We start from the raw sequence: 9824 nt of genomic DNA on the forward strand, positions 1-9824 counted from the left end.
AGACATCAGCGAGAGTCAGAGAGCTGCACTGAGACATCAGCGAGAGTCAAAGAGCTGCAGGGAGACATCAGCTAGAGTCAGAGAGCTGCAGTGAGACATCAGCTAGAGTCAAAGAGCTGCAGTGAGACATCAGCGAGAGTCAAAGAGCTGCAGTGAGACATCAGCGAGAGTCAGAGAGCTGCAGTGAGACATCAGCGAGAGTCAGAGAGCTGCAGTGAGACATCAGCGAGAGTCAAAGAGCTGCAGTGAGACATCAGCTAGAGTCAAAGAGCTGCAGTGAGACATCAGCTAGAGTCAAAGAGCTGCAGTGAGACATCAGCGAGAGTCAGAGAGCTGCAGTGAGACATCAGCTAGAGTCAGAGAGCTGCAATGAGACATCAGCGAGAGTCAGAGAGCTGCAGTGAGACATCAGCTAGAGTCAGAGAGCTGCAGGGAGACATCAGCTAGAGTCAAAGAGCTGCAGTGAGACATCAGCGAGAGTCAAAGAGCTGCAGTGAGACATCAGCGAGGGTCAGAGAGCTGCAGTGAGACATCAGCGAGAGTCAGAGAGCTGCAGTGAGACATCAGCGAGAGTCAGAACATTTAATTGAGATGTCAGTGAGAATAAGAGGGTTGCAATGAGACATCATAGGGAGAGAGAGCTTATGAAAGTCGCTGTTCATATACTGTTCATGTCAGTCTTAACTGTGTTTGTAGACAGATGGACAGTCAGTGTGTGGTTGTGTAATGTGTGTGGGTGGAACACCTGCTCATGTGTGTTCTCACACACACACACACTAGTGAATCTGTGTTTTATGTACCTCATGTGCTACTGTGTTTTCTACATGCATTTACCACAGTAAAAGATTTGAGCCCTTCTGTATGTGTATGATGAATACCAGGTTATGGAAGATACTATTGTATTACCGTCTGATTCAGTCACTGTACCGTGGTATCACTTCATTGGCGTTTAATAGGGGGTGAAGATCGAGGCAGTGTGAGATTTAATTATTTTTGTACTGTGGATTGTAAATATGTTGCGTTGTATTTTCCCAGCAGTCTTTGTTCCTACACACTAACTGCGATGTTGTTTAGTGTCTGGATTGACAGCACAGCGTTCATTGACCTAGAAGTGACAGTAATTACGCAACAGTTTGAGGGATTAATCTCCACATCCGACCGGGTCACTGACCTGCTCCTCTGGAGTCCAGCTCACATCCCCTTCTCAAATTCCTCTCGTTCCCTTAATGAACGACACATGAACGGATCACCTGCGGCCCGCTTCACGTGACTCAGAGTTCAGAAAGCAGAACAATACTGAGGTGTGTCGAAATACTGATGCTTTATCACTGCCTGACACTGATGAATCCCTCACATCGTCTTACAGATTTCCTCTCAGACCTTTACGAAAGACCTTTAGAAACGTCTCCCGCTGGAAGGTCTTGCTGAGTTAAGACCGTTTGAAACCGCCTGGTGTTTTATTGCGCTGATGGGGCACACAAGTGTCCTTCAGACGGACCGACCCCTGAGCTTCACCGCGGGCATGCGCGCTGCTAAATAAAGAGTGTCGACGTATGACATTTCCAGCGGGCGTGCGTATAAGCCCCAGCTCCATATGCTCCATAGTGGATAGTTTTATAAATGAAAACATCTCACACACTCTGGATGAAGATTCTCACCTATGTGTCAGCGTGTTTCAGCCAGCCAACACCTCGTTTCTCAGATCTTGTGAGTGCGTTTGTGAGCGTCGGGGCGGGGCGGTGTTCAGCACCGAGCAGAAGATTTGAGCATTTATAAGTGTGTTTAGAAGCTAATGTGTGTGTTTTTGTGTAGATGACAGTGTTAGAAAGTTGGTTCTGTGCTTTTTCAGATGGAACACCAACTTTGATGGAAATCAAAGAAACTCTAGAAACCCTAGAAACTCACGTTCATATCATATCACAATGAAATAAAAACTGGATTACTTTTGTTTGTTCTTTGAATTTTTAACATTTTAGATTTGTGGTTTTACAATAGTAATACTTGACTGAAAAGCTCCACATCAACAGAAAAAAACCTCCATCCAGAAAGCTAAAGTTCAGGTATGCGAGAGATTTAGTGCCTATGCTCAGAAATGAACGAGAACGAGGTATATGCATACAGGCCGATGAGCTACTTCCGCTTCAATCTCAGCCACTTCTGCTCTCTTTGCACTGAGGTCATTTTTCATCAAGTGATAACCATGTGTGTAGTAAGAAAACATTCAAATTTCAGCGAACAGTAGCACTACGGCTGAACATTGCTTTGCGCCTTTGTCATCATGCATCGAGTAAGTGCAAAAGTATTCTCAGCTTTTCTTCTTATTTCTGAATGTGTTATAGTCATTGTAAGTGCATTTGAGATTTTAACAGAAAATTATGAAAATTACATAAATAAAAAAAAAAATGACAAACATTGAGAAGCTATTTTACTCTAAATGCTGGAATATCTCGTGAACATTTTTTGTTTCACTGGGACCTTAAGTACACATTTTTAGATGTGAGAGTTTGGTTCCAAATGAGATAACTCCGTTTTTAAAAATATGAACAAATTATGTTTTTTATTATGTTATCATGTTTTTATTGTGTTATTTAGCTGTATTTTTTTATTGTTATTTTGGCTTAAATCAAAACAAACCAACTGCTGTTTGATTGATATTAATTTGAATGCACAATAAAAAAAACATGGTTTCGTCACCGTCATTTGCCAGAAAAACAAGCCTCCGGTTCACGCGCAGCAGCGGGATAACTGAAGCTAGACATCAACGTTAATATCGCTCTCAATATGGATATTTCTCTTAAACAAACGCATGGATTCACTTCAGAAGACCTTTGTTAAGACCACAGAGTCGTTTCGAGCAGTTCTTTGATGGATGGATGCACTTTTTGGAGCTTCAAAAAATCGTCTCCCATTCTACCGCTTGGAAGTAAAATGGTTTTATAACTCCGACTGCATTATTCTTCAAGCAGAAATTCAAATTCAGTTAGGATGCCTTGAGGCCGAGTGAAACATTGGGGAAATTGAGTCCCTATTAGTCTCATCTGCGTCATAGAAATTTCTCCAGAGAAAAAGTCAGAAATGTGTCTGTCATTATCGTTTTAGAAGAAATGTGAACCATGTGTCAAACTGAGCTCAGATTTCTTTTAATTTCTTCATTTCTCATCAAATGTACCCAAATCCAGATGATTTTTCATTCATTCACACCTCCTGATTCTCTCTTTTAGGGCTTTGCAATTAATTGTAGTCGTCAACTTTGGCCACAGGATTATATATATTTAAAAATTTTATCTGACCGCATATATAGCGCACTCCTTTCCCAGTTTAAAAGGCTAGTTTTTTTCAGTTTTCTATGTTGTTCTTAATTAAGGTAACGAGTAATCGTGTTAAATAATCGGGATCTCAATATTGGCCAAAATAATCGGGATTATGATTTTTGTCATAATCGAGCAGCCCTACTCTCTTTATTTCTCCTGAGCAATTTTAGTAGAAACATCTGGACTAATTTGATACTTTAAACCTTAAATGAAATCTCAAATAAAAAAATTCAATCTTAAATTGAATTTAATTAAATCTCACCCGTTCATTCAAAAACCGATAGCATCGACACCATTGGATAATAATGTAAAGTTCAGTGATTTATTACATTTTAATGTGTTGCTTTAAATTTGAAAGGTTGCTGTATGTGAGATGATGCTGATGGCCGTTTCTAGAAGCCTGAAGTGACTCCGGACGGCGCGCGGTGACTCACGAGCGTGTTTATCGTTCACCTCGCGCTGAGGGCGACTGACATGTCACGCGGGGTTTGGGGCTAAAGCAGAAGAAGGTGAAGTTAATTCAGTGCAGAGTATCCGAGGCACTCGCGTCTTCTCCGGGTTCTTAAAATAAACATCAGAGTCTCAAATCATCCGTGATCCCGGCGGGATGGAAAAGACCTGCGGGCACGTGATGGATCTCTGACAGATCGCTGCTGGTGCAGTTCAAGAGAGAAATTGTAGTTGATATTCAAAGGTTCATAAAGAAACACATGAATGACGTCTTTGTCGTTTATTCAAGAATATTAAAGTCCCCGTGAACCGGAAGTTGCGATCGCTTTTATTTCCGTATTTTGACGCATTTCCGAATAAAATAGAAGTTTTAACTGTCTGTGACATGTGAAGACTTCTTTCCTCGATGCTTTATGTATAATGTTTGAAATAAAGTATAAAACCTAAAATAAATGTGAAAAATAGTGGTCGTGGCTTTCATCTTTCTAAGCGATTTGATGTATAAAATGCATTTTGAAATGGAACTGGCAGCAGACTGATAGGGGAGGAGTTAACGGATGCTCCGCCCAAGTCGTCTAACATGCGTCATCAGGGGTGAATAGTTACAGGTCGGAAGTGCATTTCAGATTTTAACTAAAGATTATGAGGGCATACAAATTTAAAAAAGACAACAAATTAAATTCTGTTTACAATAAACTCAGTAATGAAAATTTTCATTTTTAATTTCACTGGGACTTTAATAAAGATTTTTTTTGCGTGATGTGTACTTAGCTGAACGATTTTGTTTGCGTGTTGTGAAGTTAGCTTTAAGAAGAATGACACATAATATTTATAGTGATAATATCGCAAGCGCCTGTGACATAAAGCTGTCTGTAATTCTTATGCATTACTGTTTTTATTACATATGCGTATACATACTAAGACACAAATGTATAGTTTAATAAAATGTAAGGCACTTTGGACAAAAAGCGTCCTCCTAATGCATAAATAATGTAGTGTAATGTATATTTAACACACAGAGCGTTAAACAACATAGATGTGACGTGCTTTATGTGTTCAATATATTTCAGTCCTTTGAATGTGTGACTGTCTTGACATTAAGCAGCTCATGAAGTCGATGGCGCCATTAGATGTTTATTTGTTCAACATGCTACATGTGAATAATGCAGGAGGTGTGAAGGGCACACATGCCGCATGATGTCCTGAAGATCAGGAGCGATAATGGAGAACATATAACACGAGCTATAACGCAGTTACAGTAAATCAATGACACACATAAACTAGTCACAAACTGGTGTGAGATTGTGTTGGTGTGATTATTATGATTTATTTGTAAACAATGAAGAACAGTCAATGGCCAACTGAAATAAAATCAGATTTATTTGACGTGATGAGCAGCAGATTGATGATATAACTCAGTCAGAGGTCAAAGGTCAGTCGGTGGGCTCAGGTGCTGAGAACAGAACATGTGCAGACAGACGCAGAGCGACAGGCCGTCAGAGAGAAAGAGAGATGAAGGATTGCATGTTTTTTGTTGCTATTAAAACACGCTCCCCCACGGTCACAGAAACACATGACGATGAGAGAACATCACTAATACAGTCGACAAATACACACAGATTTACTTTCTGAGGGCGAAAATAAGATTAGCATCACATTAACCTTTTACGCTTTCTTTCTGGTGTGTGCAACGTTCAGGGACACATCTGGGTGATATTAAAGCCTTCATGTGGAAATCTGGGTCAAATGGTTTGGTGAGGTGAAGACACTGTGAAAGAATTGTGTCTGTAAATATAACCCTGGATCACAAAACCAGTCATAAGTAGCACGGGAATATCCGTGGCAATAGCCAAAAATCATTGAATGGGCCAAAATTAAGCCTATCGATTTATATTTTATGCCAAAAATCATTAGGATGTTAAGGAACGATCACGTTCCATTCCATTCATTTTCTACCGCTTATCTGAACTACCTCGGGTCACGGGGAGCCTGTGCCTATCTCAGGAGTCATCGGGCATCAAGGCAGGATACACCCTGGATGGAGTGCCAACCCATCGCAGGGCACACACACTACGATCACGTTCCATATAGATATTTTGTAAGTACACAATTTCAAATATCAAAAGATTATTAATGTGAGTAACGTGCTAAGCTAAAGACTTACAAATACATAAATTGAAAACTTATTTATTCACCTTTCAGATGATGTGTAAATCTCAGTTTTGAAAAATTGACCCCTTAGGCCATGTTCACACTTGACGTCTTTATTGAAGCTGCAAGTTTCTGTGTTACATTATAATCCTATGGCGTTAACTGTGTTTTCAAAAAAGTCCTTAGTGCTTACTTAAACATCAGCGTTTTTTTCTACAGCTCAGATTGTCTTTTAAGGTTGAAAAAAGTGTAACTTTTCTGGAAAAAAAAACCTACGTCAAGCACCTTTTGCACAGCTAACCAATTGACAGAGAGCTGTCGTTTCCATAACAAAATGCAAGGAATGTAATTGGTCAAGAATGCTTAAACTCGAAAAAATGGCAGCCAAAACACACATTGGAGCATAGTTTTGTACAAAGGTAAGTTTGATTTTCACTTTCACTGTTGATTGCTTTTCTAGTGAGAATATAGTATCGTAGTTTTTAAATATGTGATTGGTTATAGCAAAGGTGCTCTCTGTTTTTAATTCAAATAGAATTCTGTTACGCTGCCAATGAAACCTGTCTCTCTAAGATGCACAGACGCTATCTTGAACATTGCAGGCTGCTATTTGTAATCACAACGGTGCGAGCCATTGTCAACTTATGCTTGTCAAATGTGGACACAGCCTAACACTGGTTTTGTTGTCTAGCATCACAAACAGATTATTTGTTTAACTGGAATCGATTATCAGATGTTTGTTTTGGGATTTTTTTTTAAAGAGAAACAAATAATTGTGATTGTAGATGAACGTGGATTGTAGAGGTAAAATAATCTGGATTTGAGTAAATGTGATGAGAAATGTTTGAGTTCACGTTGAGATATATATATTCAATATAATGACTTTTGATTACAGATGAGACAAATCTGAGCTCAGATTGACACATTCTTGACATCTCTTCTCAAACTCTAATGAAAGACACATTTCTGACTCTTTTTCTCACAAGAAATATCTTTCTTGATATGAAAGTTTTTATTCACTCACCGTTTCATCTTATTAATGTCTACTGTAGGAGATATAAAAGAGATATTTTTATTTCTTATGGTTTCAAATGCAAAAAATAGAATGTGTTAAAAAGCAAAAGAAAGAGAAGATTGATACGTTTTATCATCAGTAGTTTCATAATCTCCTCTGCGCTTTATTGAACGCTGATCTGATATCGGTGTGACACTTTTTTGATGATCAATAACAGCCTGTTTGTTTGACTCTATTTGATTTAAAAATCTGATTTTGGTTTATTGTCGAGCTCATTTTACAAGAGATTGAAGCCCATAATAAGAGGAGACTGTTGTGACCTTTCCACAGCCAGCGTCTGTGTGACACCATTCATCGCTCTTCTGCAATATGAGGGAGATATAATGGGTTTATCAAAATCAGATGTCTTTGTTTTTGTGTGTGTTTGAGTGGATGAAGAGAGGCGGGGCCACAGACACACACACAGCTAAAGCAGATTAAAATATAAAGCTGAAGAGAGAAAATCTGCCATCAGAACACAGAGCTGAAGAATGACAGATTGACCCGCAGTTAAAATCCACTCTTTAATCCAAACACTGAATTGAGTTAACCTTCTTTAGACATCACCCGACACTCACTACAGCACTGACGTCTTACAGATATATTTCAAACGTGATCTGTGTTGTGTGTATTGACTTTCAGGGTTGTATTGTAATGGACTGAGATAGAGGAAGTCAATCGGGCGCTCTGTCTGGAGTCGAGCAGGACTGGAGATCAGGATCTCTAATGCGTCTTTGAACACATGTGATAGTGATTTAAACCTGTTTCACTCATGCTGTGATATCAGGAGTTAACAGAAGACGCATCGCATGTCGCTTTTGTCTTCTCTTACCGGAAAGGCAACAGTTGTACAGCGTGTGTGCGTGCATGCGTCTGATTGTCTGTCTGTGTTTTATCAACATATGTGTGTGTCTGTTTGTTCATGTGTGTCTGTCTCTCTGTCTTCTATCTATGAGTGTGTGTGTGTGTGTGTGTGTGTCTGTTTGTATGTGCACGTCTGTCTGTTTGTTTGTCTCTTTGTCTGTCTTTCTATAAATGTGTGTATTAGCATGTGTGTGTCTGTCTCTCTGTCTTCTATCTATGAGTGTGTGTGTGTGTGTGTGTCTGTTTGTATGTGCACGTCTGTCTGTTTGTTTGTCTCTTTGTCTGTCTTTCTATAAATGTGTGTATTAGCATGTGTGTGTCTGTCTCTCTGTCTTCTATCTATGAGTGTGTGTGTGTGTGTGTGTGTGTGTGTCTGTTTGTATGTGCACGTCTGTCTGTTTGTTTGTCTGTTTGTCTGTCTTTCTATAATTGTGTGTATTAGCATGTGTGTCTGTCTCTCTGTCTTCTATCTATGAGTCTGTATGTGTGTGTGTGTGTCTGTTTGTATGTGCACGTCTGTCTGTTTGTTTGTCTCTTTGTCTTTCTTTCTATAAATGTGTGTATTAGCATGTGTGTGTCTGTCTGTCTTTCTATCAGTGTGTGTGTGTGTTTGTTTGTGTTTGTCTGTATGTGCATTTTTCTGTCTGTCTGTTCATGTGTGTCTGTCTATCTGTCTTTCTATCAGTGTGTGTGTGCGCATTTGTGTTTGTGCGTCTGTCCGTGTGATAGTGTGTGTATCAGTAGGTGTCTGTCTCTCTGTCAGTCTGTCTGTCTGCCTGTCTGTCTGTCTGTCTGAAACAGCATGTCTGTTTCTGCCTGTGTGAGTGTGTCTGTGTGTATCTGTTTGTTTGTGTTCTGTCTGTCTGTCTGTCTGTCTCTCTGTCTGTATGTCTCAGTGTTTTGTCTATGTGTGTGTGCACACGCACATCTCACACATCTTGCCAGGACTGGTCTCTGTCAGCTGTGATTAATAAATCATTCTTGTTTGACTCTCTTGAGCATTAAGGAGTGTGAACATCTTCATGATTGTGTCTTCAAATGTCACGCAGCGTGATGATGACACATCTGATTTTATTATTTTCACTCATTTAACAGAAGCTTTCATCCAAAACCACTTCTAAACACAACAAAACAATTCTTCATAACGCAGCATTTACGTGAGTCGCATGACAAGATCTGAACATCACCTAAAAGTGAGAAAGAGATCTCAACCTTTGCACATGACAACTAACACAAGCGCTCATGTCTCCATTGTTTATTATTTATTTCTTTTAGCTTTCATTGCATGAGAGGACCTTTGATGTTCCAGAGGTTTGAAACAACATGAGAGTGAGTAGATTGTGTTTTTTGTTTTTGCTATCAGAAGATATCACACTTGTGTTAAACATGCTCGTGTCTCTTATCGGCTCACACACGCTCTGAGATGCAGAATGAGCAGGTGATGGAGAGACGGAGCTCAACACTGTCCAAATAACACCACACAAATCAATCTTTTGTAGCTGCTTTATCTCCGCACGCGTCTGTGCGTCTCCGGCCAAAAGCTGAAGCTCACCACGGGTCATTAACCAGCTAGTGTGACTGACCACTATCTCTCTCTCTTTCACACAATTGTTTTATCATCCAGTGTTTTTCTTTCACCTTTTTAGCATTGTCTCCTGCTCCTCAATATCCATGAGCGTTTCAGCTTCGTGAGAAGGATTTTTATATTTTGATTGAGTCTGGTTGGTCTGTTGTTCTCCATTTTCCCCCTCTCTCCTTCTCCGTCGCACCTATACGAATGAAATCACAGATGAGATCTCTTCAATATCTAATGTATTTCTCCAAGATATCGGTGAGATTAAATGGAGAGCAAATGGAAACTGAAGTGTCATCTGCGAGAAAACTAGTCAGAAATCTGACAAATGTGTCTGTCATGAGAGTTTGAGAAGAGATGTCGTCAATGTGTCAAACTGAGCTCAGATTTGTCTCGTCTGCAATCAAAAGTCAATATTATT

This window comes from Triplophysa dalaica, chromosome 15 (assembly GCF_015846415.1).
Source record: "Triplophysa dalaica isolate WHDGS20190420 chromosome 15, ASM1584641v1, whole genome shotgun sequence".
Classification (NCBI taxonomy): Eukaryota; Metazoa; Chordata; class Actinopteri; order Cypriniformes; family Nemacheilidae; genus Triplophysa; species Triplophysa dalaica.